General features: G+C 37.7%; 1 long non-coding RNA gene and 1 pseudogene across 1 annotated transcript; both read left to right on the forward strand.

Annotated features, from left to right (window-relative positions):
* Positions 1–6859: 6859 nt before the first annotated feature.
* LOC139359227 (uncharacterized) lies at positions 6860–14106 on the forward strand. The gene is made up of 2 exons (XR_011615142.1): positions 6860–6991; positions 13943–14106. It is a non-coding gene; the product is annotated as an uncharacterized lncRNA (long non-coding RNA).
* On the forward strand, positions 9060–9705 carry LOC105495752 (large ribosomal subunit protein bL27m pseudogene; annotated as a pseudogene).
* Positions 14107–14527: the final 421 nt, after the last annotated feature.

Genomic DNA, 14527 nt, shown 5'->3' on the forward strand with positions numbered 1-14527 from the left:
TGGAAATCTGTCTGGTTGTGACTGCTGGAGCATTCCTTTATGATTGTTCCTTTGATAAGAACACACATGAAATTTCAAGATTATTTATCAAGAGGAAAAAAAAAATAACAACTAGGGAATAATCAAGTTAAAAATAACTAAGAGATGGAAGTAGCTTCTAGAGACTAATTTTTTAAATAAACAATCTACTATGTCACAAAATTAATCACAAATATAATTAACAAAGTATTCTATGACTCCATTTCAATCTATCTCACAAATGATATAGATCTCACAAAAAACAAAACTGTATTAAGATGCAAATTTATACCTACATCAGCAACTAAACTTTTGATTCTGGATGTTAACAATGTTATGAGAAAAAAAAAAATGCCAAAACACTTTATATGTAGTTATTGGGGAGTGTGTGTATGTGTCTGTGCGCATGTGTGTGTACGTGTGATGGGGATCAGGGCCAGGGCTTGTGAAATCATCGATGTTTGTTGAAAATACAACGGGTAAATAGGCACTTAAACAGCAGTAGCCTTGGAGCACTTATTTCATCAAGCATAAAGGAATTGCATCTTATATAAATGTCCTTTTTTTTCTTTTGAGTGTCTGCTGTACAGTACTAAGGTAGTCAGCTCATCAGGTCACAGCACAATTGCCTTATTGACCTGTTGAAAGAAAAATAATTATTTTAAAATGGCTTAATCTCTTTCTTTCATTCCTACTTCCCATTATGTGCTCCTCCACACCTAGCATCCACCCTGAAATGTTTAAAACATGACCGTAGATCAGTATGGATTTCTTAAATGTAGATATATACATTTGTTGTTGTATATGTTTAGTTTTTAATTATTTAATTTGAATGTTTTTATACTATATGTCTTTTTAAATTTTAAAAATCTTATTCAAGTTGGAGACAAGTGTCTTTTTTTTTTTTTTTTTTTTTGGTGATATAGGATTCCACAATTTGCCAGACTGCCACGTATCAATCCATTCCTATACTAATAGACTACGGTCTGCCTTCAAATCTCTGCTACTAAAATCACTGCAAAGATTATTATACCTATACTTGGCCTGTGTAAGGATTTTCTTTGAGTGTTTTCCTAGAATAGTGCGTGAATAGTCCTATGAATCTACCACTTTGCTTATACTTTACATGATCTAAATTTTCTAAGTTATAATCTCAAAATAAAAAATGAAAACAATAATTAAAAATTAAATATGCAGTGTAAACATTTCCTCCTTCTATTTCTTTAAAAAATTTTCTTCATGTTTATCAAGCTTAGAAATATCATGCTATACCTCCTTAAGTCACTTAAAATTTTGTGTCTGATTTTTTTTTCCTTTAATAATCTCTTTTTCTTTTTTTCATTTAGAAAACTGCATTTGTTGTGAAAAATTATATTCCCTGGATGATTTTTCTCCTTTAATGAATTCTTTTTTTATTGGAACTTAAAAATTACTTTCTTTATTGTTTTTCTTTTTGAAAAATAACTATGTAGATTGTGTCATATATATTCAGTAAACTCATTTCACTGAACCCAAGTACGATGTGAATAAATTGTACTTTTTGAGGTCTAGTTATAGGACTATCTATCCACAGCCCAAGAAGTGTTTAAAGGTCTGTGCATTGTTGACTTGTGTTCTCTTTTTCATCTTCTACAGCTCAAGTAGAGAGCTCAGCTGGGGCATGCACAGTCATGATGCATAAGATTTGTCCCAGCTGTTTTCTGTGTGTAATTTGATTAAAAGCTCCCTATCACTCCTGAGCTAGCCTTTACACCACAAAGTCATTTCTACTTAGGATGAGACATTTGAACTATTTTTCCAATACATGAAGCTTTTACTCAAAATGAGAAAAACAGCCCTAGACATTTATTTCTGGAGGTTCAATCATCTTTACCCTAAGGTATTTTCTATTTTCCTTCTTGCCATGGTAAGAAAAGATTATGAGTTTTGGACATAATATTAATGTAAATTTTTTTTTTTTTTTTTTTTTTTTTTTTTTTTTTTTTTTTTTTTTTTTTTTTTGAGACGGAGTCTCGCTCTGTCGCCGGGGCTGGAGCGCAGTGGCCGGATCTCAGCTCACTGCAAGCTCCGCCTCCCGGGTTTACGCCATTCTCCTGCCTCAGCCTCCTGTGTAGCTGGGACTACAGGCGCCCGCCACCTCGCCCGGCTAGTTTTTTGTATTTTTTTAGTAGAGACGGGGTTTCACCGTGTTCGCCAGGATGGTCTCGATCTCCTGACCTCGTGATCCGCCCGTCTCGGCCTCCCAAAGTGCTGGGATTACAGGCTTGAGCCACCGCGCCCGGCCTTGTAAAATATTTTTTTTAAAAAAGAGGTAACTATGTGTTTCAGCCCTCCCACCCTTCCCTGACTATTTTTCTCCTTATTTGTTTTGTTTTTGCCCTTTAGATATTTAAAATCTCACGTCTCTACATATTCTGACTCTAATCCTCTTTTCACATTAGAATTATCTTTTGTTATCATGAATCACGTCATATGCTGTGCTTACCTAGCTCCTTCAATGGCTTCTCAATATTCTTACAATAAAATCCAGACTTGTCCGGGACTATAAAACTATAAATTACGTAGCCCCTGGATATATTTAACCTCATTTTATTTCACTTTTTTTTTTTTTTTTTTTTTTAAGACCGAGTCTTGCTTGGTCATCCAGGCTGGAGTGCAGTGGCCTGATCTCGGCTTACTGCAAGCTCCGCCTCCCAGGTTCACGCCATTCTCCTGCCTCAGCCTCCCGAGTAGCTGGAACTACAGGTGCTCCCACCATGTCCGGCTAATTTTTTGTTAGTAGAGACGGGGTTTCACCATTCATAGGATGGTCTTGATCTTCTGACCTCGTGATCCGCCCACCTCGGCCTCCCAAAGTGCTGGAATTACAGGCGTGAGCCACCGTGTCCAGCCTTCTTTTTGTATTTTTAGTAGAGATGGGGTTTCACCGTGTTAGCCAGGATGGTCTTGATCTCCTGACCTCATGATCCACCCGCCTCGGCCACCCAAAGTGCTGGGATTACAGGTGTGAGCCACCGCGCCCGGCTCTTATTTCACTCTTATTTCCATACACAGCACATCAGTTACACCAGTCCTTCTTTCCTAAAATAGATATGGAAATTGAAAAAAGTGTGTGTGTGTGTGTGTGTGTGTGTGTGTATGTGTGTGTATGTGTGTCTATTTTCTAACTCTGAGAGGTCTTACAAAAAATAACATGCTGAGCCTGGTGAGGTGGCCCCTGCCTGTACTGCCAGCTATGTGGGAGGCAGAGGTGGAAGATCACTTGAGCCCAGGACTTTGAGATTAGGCTGGCAACATAGACTCCCACTCCAACTACAAAAGTAAATAAATAAAAACATCCTGGCAGTGAAAACATCTAGCATCTATACACTGGTTTCTAAATACCATTCTCCAACAAAATGAAAAAATCTTCTTGGAAAAATTCTTAACTCTAGGACTGCAGCCAGGAGAGTGTAAGGTGAGCCTGTAATATCTTGTAGTGCCAGAAAGTAATGAATGGCTCACACAAAAAAAAAAAAGTAAAAGGAGTGCATCAAAAGATCACAAGAGTCACTACGAAAGAACTCCCAATGACCAAGTCAAAGTTATTTTGAGCAATAAAATAAGCAGTGTTGCTAATGGAGTAAAACACATAAAATATAAAATAAATATCCATGACTACATAAAGCTATAAATAATCAGGAAAATGAATAAATGCAAACAAATGAGTTATTCTTTAGAGTAGAATTCAAAACAATGAATATAAAAGGAATGGTAGACGTAGAAAATCACTACTTGATAAATACCACATTAAGAATTATTGCAGCCAAGAATAATTAAGGAATGTTAAATCGGGTGGGCAAAAATATTACAATAAACAGGATATTTTCATAGTGACAAAAATTCAATAAGACAGTGATAAATTACAAATGAAAAAATACAAGTTTACAGTAGAGAATTCTGACAGATACCATCTCAACAAAATGTTCTAAGTTAATATTTCTAGGAAGGAGACATGTCAACATTATTTACTTACTGATATAATATCCTGGGAAGAGCAAAACATCGCTTCTCTTATTCCTGCCAAAATTGCACAAAGTCAGTCTAATTTGAGGAAACATCACACAGATTCATACCAAGGGATATCCTACAAAATAATCAACAACTACTTTTCAAGAGTTTCAAGGTCATATAAGACAAGTAAAAGTGAAGGACTGTTCAAAATTGAAGGAGGCTAAGGAGTCATGAAAGCTAACTGTAATGGACAATCCTGGACAGATCCTGGGACAGAAAAAGGACAGTATTGGGACAACTGTTAAAATTTGAATGAGGTCTGTGAATTACTTAATATTGTATGAATGTTAATTTTCTAGTTTTGATAAGTATGCTATGATTATATAAGATGCTAACATTGGGGAAACTTGCATGAAAGAAATATAGGTTCTTGAAATATAATTTTTGTAACTTTCTTCAAAAGATCATCTTACTTGTTTGCATAAAAGGCATCTCTGATAACTTCCCACCTAACTCATAGCAAATTCCAAGATTATTAACATGACTTACAAGATGCTACATGATCTAGGCCTAGATATTTCTCTGACATCACTTTTTTTTCATATTTCATTGACACATTGTCCTTATTTGTCCTGCACAATTCTAAGTATGCCTTGCCTAAAGGTTTTGAAACAGCTGTTATCTCTGTCTGGAAGTCATTTCCCCAAGTACCCAAATGGATCACTTTTTTCCTGAATTCCTTCAGGTTTCTATACCCTATAAATAAAATAACAGTCCTTGCCCCTCATTATCACTTACTATCCATTTGACCAGCTTTATTTTGCTTCATAGGACATACTATGACTTGATATATTGTGTTACTAGTTTTATTTTTAATTTTTGAGTCTTTCCTCACGCATCAAGCAACATCAAAGAGACCAACTTCATTTTAATTAAATAAGACGTTCTTGGAAAGAGGATGTGCGAGCATGTGATTACATTCCTAATTTCATATTCTGTCTTAGTGGAGCCACAGAATTACCAGTAGCAAAGGAAATTTTACAGTAAGTGTTGTGTTTCTTCTGAGTTAACAATCATGTGTACTCTCCCAAGAGGCATTTTTCCTACCTATCATTTAATGAAGAGGACTCAGAGGCCTCGCTGATTCACAATATGAAGGAATTATGTATTTTAAAATAGGAGGAAAGACACTTGATGAGGATAATTTCTGGTAGATGGTGACATAAGAACAAAATAAAGGTGAATTATAAGTTGCCGAGATTTCAGAGTTTGTATTTTACTACACATAGAATTACCTAAAATAATGAAATGTGTTTTTTTAAGTAGAGGTTAGCTAGGTCATTGGCTTAGTAGGCAGCATAGAAAATAAAATAAACTCATTTTAAGACAGCCACGTGGGAGGGGGTCCCTAGAGAAACTCCAACCAGCCTGCCCACTGGGGTGGAGCCTCCGGAAGTTCAAGCCCTTTGCAGCTCCTCCTCTTCCTGTGTGGAGCCTGGGATTCAAACTACCGAGTGGGAAGCACCCTAGTAGAGGTACTGTGGCATGGGAGAGTGCCTGTTTCCCCCATTTTTCCCTTTTCCACCCAATAAAACCCTGTTTCACTCACCCTTTAAATCGTCTGCGAGCCTGAATTTTGGCCAGGAAACAACGAACCCCGTTTTTAGCTGAACTAAGGAAGAGTCCTGCAACAATTTCTGACACAATATTCAAGGCTTAGTATGTACTCTCTGAAGCTATACCTCTAAGGAAATATGTTGGAAAGTGGAATGCTAGTTATCTCTTGTTTTTTCCTAGTAAAAAATAAACCTTTGGCCGGGCGCGGTGGCTCAAGCCTGTAATCCCAGCACTTTGGGAGGCCGAGACGGGTGGATCACGAGGTCAGGAGATCCAGACCATCCTGGCTAACATGGTGAAACACCGTCTCTACTAAAAAAAAAAAAAAAAAAAAGAAAACAAAACAAAACAAACAAACAAAAAACTAGCCAGGCGAGGTGGCGGGCGCCTGTAGTCCCAGCTACTCGGAAGGCTGAGGCAGGAGAATGGCATAAACCCGGGAGGCGGAGCTTGCAGTGAGCTGAGATCCCACCACTGCACTCCAACCTGGGCGACAGAGCGAGACTCCGTCTCAAAAATAAATAAATAAATAAAATAAAATAAAAATAAAATAAAATAAAAATCCTTTGACTTTTGAGCATGAATAAAACAGCTCTCTAATATTAAACTCGCAAAGACTAAAAGCTGACTGCAAAGGATTACATCACCTTTTAAAGGCACACGTTCCTACTTTGACTTCAGATGTTGCCAAGGAGGATAAAGCACAAAGGAGAATTGTCTCTTATCTGCATAGCAAAACAAAGAATATCGAGGTAAAGGGGATGAGGGAGTTTCTACCAAAAATAAAAAATAGTGTCTAGCCTAAATAGGAGAGCTATCATCTTCGCAATGCCACGCAACTAAGACTGCATCGTTGTTATGAAGTACTAAGTGTTGCATGGCGCCAGTTCTTTCTTCAAGTGTCATGTTGCTCCTGCTTGCGTTAGTTTTAACCACGGTTAATTTTCCCGGCTCTACTCCTGTAGATTCAGAGTTGGAGGAGCAGACATTTCTGTGTTTTAGCTTACAGTGTGCTACCTTGTGAGAACCACATCCAGATCTTGTGGAGATGACTCTTCATGACCTGGACTTTAAATTGGATACGGTTATTAGAGAAGATTTGAGTTGTCATCTTTGGGGAGAGGACACAATGTTCTGTGAGAGGAAAAGTAAAAGAAGTATTTCTTCCTTGCCTTGGGGGACGGTTGTAGTAACAGTTAGCTGATGATATGAGTCTGTATTTCTCCCTACAGGGTATAATTTTGCGTGCAAGCAGTTGTGAAGTTAGAAGTGACATTTCCCGGTAGTCCTAAGTGGTGCTCTGAAACTTATTCTCATTGATGGATGTAAGAAAAAGTGATTTTTCCCTTTCAACCTGAAGCAGGTAAGAGACTGCTGTGGTTTTTCATGTTCTCTTTCTTCATCGGCTATCTAGGTGTTAAGTTCATTGTATAGTGACATAAACAAGAAATAAACTTTTATTTTGTTTAACCCATTTTGGATTTATCCATTACAGGAACTAGCATTACTTGAACTTAGTATCATATTAGAATGTTAGCTTCATGAAAACTGTTTTGTTGTTGTTCACTGCTTTATCCAGTCATGTGGAACTGTGATGGGTTCTAAAAAAATAAATGTAATAATGAATGAATCAAGGAAGAAAAGGTAGAAGACGACTAAAATATATTTATTACCAACTTATTATTTTCCTATGTGAGAATATTCAAAATAAGGCTAACAACAAACCATTCAATATCAGCATAACTGAGTAGTCTAAGCCATTATAATAATCTGTATTATAAGAACATATAAATTATAAAATAAATTACAGTTCTTAAAACTGCACATATTTAGTTGTATGTTTATGTGCATGCACATTGTTTTGTTATTTTTTTTTGTCTTTAGTTTGTCTAAGGCAGATAAAAAAACTTTATTGAAAACCTCATAAATGTGTGCATTGTTGTTTGGGAATGCAACTTTCTCAAACAAAAACATCACATTCAGGGTTTTTTAGCAAATTTAGGATAGACTTGGAATTTAACTTTTAACAAATGTGAAATCTCAGCACATTCATTGCTTAGTACACAGCAGGTATTATATAAAATTTGTAGAATTTTTTTTCCTATAATATTAAGTAATGAGAAGGAGAGCTCTCTATTTATATTCTTTATAAAAATAAGAAAATCATATTCAGGCATTACTTACCAAGTTTCATGTACAGTTTATCCATCATTTCATGTATAGAATGTAGGGACACAAATTGTGAATAGCTTGCAGAAAATCATGTAGCTAGTCTGTAGTACAGTGATCTTGAAACTTAAGTGTAGTTTTCTCCATTATCTTACTAAGCCTCAAGAGTCATTATGTTCCCATAAGTAAATGTCTGATAATGCTGTCTCACTCCTAACCCTAACACAAAGGACTGTGAGCAGAATTTTCCATAGTTTCCTTAACTAAGATGAATGTGTTAAAGCTTGTTATAGTATAGGCTTTGTACATGACTATTCATGCAACAAAAGAATTGAGTTTATTTAAAAAAAGAAGAATTCTTCCAAGGCTCTTGTAGTAAACATTATATTCTTTCAACATGATTTGAAAATGATAATACATTTTTGTTAGAAACCTGAAAAATAGTGTGTATGCCTTTGACAACAGAAATTACACAATGTTAGCCTCAAATCTAATCTAATCTTAAAGCTAACATTAAATCTTAGCTTTAACATTACTAGATAAACCTTAAAATAATCTTAATAACAAGAGAAAAAAAAGGAATTAATTGTATACCTAAACCCCAAAATATACTATTACAAGACAGTTTTCCAGGTGGCCTTAGACTGGTGCAGTTCCCTCCTTTTCTTGCGTTTTTTTTTTTTTTTTTTTTCTCCAGGAATAACTATAGAGTACCCTAGGAATGCAATATCTTGAGATAAGGAAGAACTATCAGAAATAGTGCAGGACTGTTCTTGACCCTCTTAGGGAATGTAATATCTTGAGTTAGGAGGAAAAAGTTCAGGAAAGCCTGTGCTTTGTTCCTCTTTCCCCTGGAAGCAGAATGCCCATCAAAGCTTTGCCCAGCATGTGACATGACTTCCGTCACATGATGTATATAACTTGGTGTGGACTGCCTTTCAGGGTTCTTAAGCTGTGGTGCAAAGTGGAGCATGTGCAGTCAAGATTTCCTCTCTCCTGAGAGGCTTTCTTGAGTCTTGGGGGACCAGTTCTCACTGGATTCTAGGGTGTTTTTCCCCTTTGCCTTGCTGTCTATCCATGAATAATAAATCCACTTCATGTAATTTGTGTATGAGTATTTTCTGTTTCACTAAACTCACACAAGTTGGTGACCAGTGCATGATAGACCTGCTAAAAACTTTGAACATTTTTTTCTAAAAATTTAAAAGATACTTTTGACTATTTGAAATCAGTTAAAAGTAAAAAGATAGGTGAACACAAACATGGCGTCTGTGGTGCTGGCGCTGAGGACTCAGACAGCCGTTACATCCTTGCTGAGCTCCACTCCTGCTACAGCTCTTGCTGTCAGATATGCATCCAAGAAGACAGGTAGTAGCTCCAAAAGCCTTGGTGGAAAGTCATCAGGCAGATGCCTAGGCATTAATAAAATGGAAGGTCACTATGTTCATGCTGGGAACATCATTGGAACACAGAACCATTTCCGCTGGCACCCAGGTGCCCATGTGGGTCTTGGGAAGAATAAATGTCTGTATGCCCTGGAAGAGGGGATAGTCCACTACACTAAGGAGGTCTATGTGCCTCATCTCAGAAACACGGAGGCTGTGGATCTGATCACCAGGCTGCCCAAGGGTGCTGTGCTCTTCAAGAATTTTGTCCACGTGGTTCTTGCCAAGCTGGAGGGCACCTTCAAACTGGTAGCTATGCTTTGATGTCCTGTTTGAGGCCATCAGACAGAGACTGGAGCCCAGGTGACAGGAGATGGTGATACCAGAAGTCAAGGGTTGGGGCGACGACATGGCCTCCCAAGGAAGAGGTCTGCTTGATGATGACTCTGCAGGAGACTCTGAAGTGACTGCTGGGAAACCCTTTGGGAGACCTGACCTGGGGCCAAAAATAAAGTGAGCCAGAGTCATGGGAAAAAAAAAAAAAAAAGAGTAAAAAGACATTGTTTTCTTTGTCATTGCATAAACCCAAAGATATTATAATGCAGCTTGGAAAAATGTACTTAGCATTTAAAGTACTTTTTTTGGATATAATCCAAAGAAAATCAGTAATTTTTCCTCCAAAGGAAAACATTAATCACACAATCATGGAACATTATATTATGTACTTACCAACTAAAGAAAGCCAGGGACCAGTTGAATTCACAGCCTCTCTCTCTCTCTCTCTCTCTATATATATATATATATTTTGAAATGGACTCTCACTCTGTTGCCCAGGCTGGAATGCAGGGGCACAATCTTGGCTCACTGCAACCTCCACCTCCTGGATTCAAGTGATTCTCCTGCCTCAGCCTCCTAAGGAGCTGGGATTACAGGTGTGCACCACTGTGCCCAGCCCAAATTCTAACAGATGTACAAAAAAGAGCTGGTACCAATTCTACTGAAACTATTCCAAAAATCCAGGAGGAAGTACTCTTACTTAACTCATTCTGTGAAGCCAGCATCACCCTAATACCAAAACATGGTAAAGACACAAAGAAAAATGTAAACTACTGGCTAACATCCCTGATGAACACAGATGCAAAAAAATTGTCAGCAAAATACTATCGAACTGAATACAACAGCAAATCAAATGTTAATTCACCATGATAAAGTAGGCTTCATTCTTAGGATGCAAGGTTGGTTCAACAATGCAAATTAAGAAATGTAATTCACCACATAAAAAGAATTAAAACAAAAACACGTTGATCATCTCAATAGATATAGAAAAATTTTTGAGTAAAATCCAATATTCTTTCCTGATAAAAACCCTCAAAAAAAAAAAAAAAAAAAAGCATCAAAGTAACATCCCTTAAAATAATGAGAGCCATCTATAACAAACTCACAGCCCACCCGCTACTGAATGGGCAAAAACCATAAACATTCCCCTTGTGAACTGGAACAAAATAAGAATGTCCATTTTCACCATTCCTGTTCAACACAGTATCGCAAGTGCTAGCCATAGCAATCAGCCATAAAAGGTATCCAAATAAGAAAATAAGTCAAAATATTTTTCTTCCTGGATGATATGATTCTATACCTAGAATAGGTATGGAAACCCTAAAGACTCTGCCAAAAGGCTCCTGGAGCTGATAAATAACTTCAGTAAAATTTCAAAGTACAATATCCATGTACAAAAATCAATAGCGTTTTTATATACCAATAACATTCAAGCTGAGAGCCCTATCAATAACTTATTCCCATTTAAAATAGCCATTAAAAAATAAAATATTGAGAAATAGATCTAACAAGGAGATAAAAGATCTCTACAAGAAACATTAGAAAACACTGAAAGAAATCAGATGATGTAAATAATTGGGAAAACAATCTAGTGGTTATGAATTCAAAGAATCAAGCTCATTAAAATGGCCCAACTGTCAAAGGCAATTTACAGATTCAACATCGTTTCTGTGAAACTACTGACCTCATTTTTCACAGAACTAGGAATAAAAATATATATGTAATATATAAATATATTATATATAATATTATATAATATATTATATATAATTATTATATAATGTATATTATATATATTATATTATATATATATATCCTAGAATTCATATGGAACCACAAAAGAGCTTGAATAGCCCAAGCAATCCTAAGCAAAAAGAACAAAGCTGAGGCATCACACTACCCAACATCAAACTAAACTATAAAGCTACACTAACCAAAACAGCATGGTACTGGTACAGATACAGACTTATAGAGCAATAGAACAGAATAGAGAACTCAAATAAAATCACACACCTACAGCCATACGGTTTTTAGCAAAGTCAACAAATAAGCAATGGGGAAATGATTTTCTATTCCATAAATGGTGCTGGGACAGCTGGGTATCCATATGCAGAAAAAATGAAATAAGGCCCTTACCTTTCACCAGATTCAAAATTAACTCAAGATGAATTAAAGAGTTAAATTGAAGGTCTCAAACTATAATAATCTGATATGGTTTGGTTCTGTGTCCCCACCCAGATCTCATCTTGAATTGGACTCCAATAATTTCCATGTGTTGTGGGAGGGACCCAGTGGGAGAGAATTTGAATCATGGGGGTGGTTTCCCCCATGAGGAACCCACTACCATGGTTGTCATGGTAGTGAATAAGTCACAGAAGATCTGATGATTTTATCAGGGTTTCTGCTTTTGAATCTTCCTCATTTTCTCTTGCCACTGCCATGTAAGAGGTACTTTTTACCTCCCGCTATGATTCTGAAGCCTCTCCCGCCATGTGGAACTGTAAGTCCAATTAAACCTCTTTTCTTCCCAGTCTTGGGTATGTCTTCATCCGTAGTGTGAAAGCAGACTAATACAGTAAATTAGTACCAGTATAGTGGGGCGTTGCTGAAAGGGTACCCAAAAATGTGGAAGTGACTTTGGAAGTGGATAACAGGCAGAGATTGGAACAGTTTCTTGTGCTCAGAAGAAGACAGGAAAATGTGGGAAAGTTTGAAACTTTGTAGAGACTTGTTGAATGGCTTTGACCAAAAGTCTGATAGAAATATGGACAACAAGGTTCAGGCTGAGTTGGTCTCAGATGGAGATGAGGAACTTGCTGGGAACTGTAGCAAAGGTGACTCTTGTTATGTTTTAGCAAAGAGACTGGAGGCATTTTACCCCTGCCCTAGAGAGTTGTGGAACTTTGAACTTGAGAGAGATGATTTAGGGTATCTGGCAGAAGAAATTTCTAACCAGCAAAATATTCAAGAGGTGATTTTGGGTCTGCTAAAGGCATTTACTTTTATAAGGGAAGCACAGCATAAAAGTTTGGCAAATTTGCAGCATGACAGTGTGATAGAAAAGAAAAGTCCATTTTCTGAGGAGAAATTCAAGCCTGCTGCAGAAATTTGCACAAGTAAGGAGGAACCTAAAGTTAATCCCCAAGACCCTGGGGAAAATGTCTCCAGGGCATGTCAAAGGTCTTCATAGCAGCCCATCCCATCACAGGTCTGGAGGCTTAAGAGAAAACGGTTTCCTGTGCTGGGCCCAGGGTCTCCACTCTGTGTGTAGCCTAGGGACTTTGTGCCCTGTGTTGCACCTGCTCCAGCTGTGGCTGAAAGGGGCCAATACAGATCTCTGGCCATGGCTTCAGCGGGTGCAAGCCCAAAGCCTTGGGAGTTACCATGTGGTGTTGAGCCTGCAAGTGCACAGAAGTCAAGAATTGGGGTTTGGAAACCTTCATCTAGATTTCAGAAGTTGTATAGAAATGCCTGGATGCCCAGGCAGAAGTTTACTTCAGGGGTGGGGCGCTCATGGAGGACCTCTGCTAGGGCTGTGTGGAAGGGAAACGTGGGGTCAGAGCCCCCCAGAGAGTCCCTATTGGGGCACCACCTAGTGGATCTGCGATAAGAGGGCCACCGTCCTCCAGTCCCCAGAATGGTAAATCCACCAACAGCTTGCACCATGGCACTGGAAAAGCTGCAGACACTCAATTCCAGCCTGTGAAAGCATCTGGGAGGGAGACTGTACCCTGCAAAGGCACAGGGCAGAGCTGCCCAAGACCATGGGATCAGCGTGACCTGGATGTGATACCTAGAGTCAAAGTAGATCATTTTGGAGCTTTTAAATCCTCTGGATTTCAGGCCTGCATGGGCCCTACAGATTTCTCCCATTTAGAGCAGCTGTATTTACCCAATACCTGTCTGCCCATTGTATCTAGGAAATAACAAGTTTGCTTTTGATTTTACAGGCTCGTAAGGAGAAGGGACTTGCCTTGTCTCAGATAAGACTTTGGACTGTGGACTTTTGGGTTAACACTGAATTATGTTAAGGCTTTGGGGGACTGTTAGGACAGCATGATTGATTTTGATATGTGAAGACATGAGATTTGGAGGAGACAGAGGCAGAATGACATGGTTTGGCTGTGTGTCCCCACTCAAATCTCATCTTGAATTGTAACCGTAATTCCCATGTGTTGTGGAAGGGACCCAGTGGGAGATAATTTGAATAATGGGGGCAGTTTTCCCCATACCATTATCGTGGTAGTTAATAAGTCCCAAAAGATCTGATGGTTTCATCAGGGGCTTCCACTTTTGCATCTTCCTCATTTTCTCTCTCCGCTACCATGTAAGAAGTACCCTTAGCCTCCTGCATTGATTCTGAGGCTTCCCCCACCATGTGGAACTGTAAGTTCAGTTAAATCTCTTTTTCTTCCCAATCTCAGGTATGAAAGCATGAAAATGAACTAATACAGAGTCCAAGAAAAAAAACTAGGAAACATCATTCTGGACATCAGCTTTGGGAAAGGATTTATGACTAATTCCGCAAGAGCAATTGCAGGAACAACAAAAACTGGCAGCTTGATTCATTAAATTTTGTATCCAAAAAGTCTACAATCTCATCAATATGATGAATAAACATAGTTTAATTATTAAAATATTACTAACAATTTTGTAATGAATGATAGAATCATAGCAAGTCACCTCATCTTAATCTTGCTCCCAAAACCAAAACTTTCTAATTTTTTACTGTTCTTTAGTAGACTTCACCTCCATATTTCTAAGTAAAATACTCCTATTGATTTATTTTTAATTTAGCCGTTTTAGATTTTATTTATTGGTGCCATGTTGTAAGAAATAAGGATTATCTTTATTTCAACTTTGCCATGTATTTCTCCTCCAATTCCTTGAGTGATTAGATTCTAATTTTAATTGAATCATTAGTATGTGTTTATATTAATATGACTGTATAAATACTGTACAGCAGAGGGCTAAATGATAAATTTCCTATATTTATCATGAGATTGGCA

This window comes from Macaca nemestrina, chromosome 16 (assembly GCF_043159975.1).
Source record: "Macaca nemestrina isolate mMacNem1 chromosome 16, mMacNem.hap1, whole genome shotgun sequence".
Taxonomy (NCBI): Eukaryota; Metazoa; Chordata; class Mammalia; order Primates; family Cercopithecidae; genus Macaca; species Macaca nemestrina.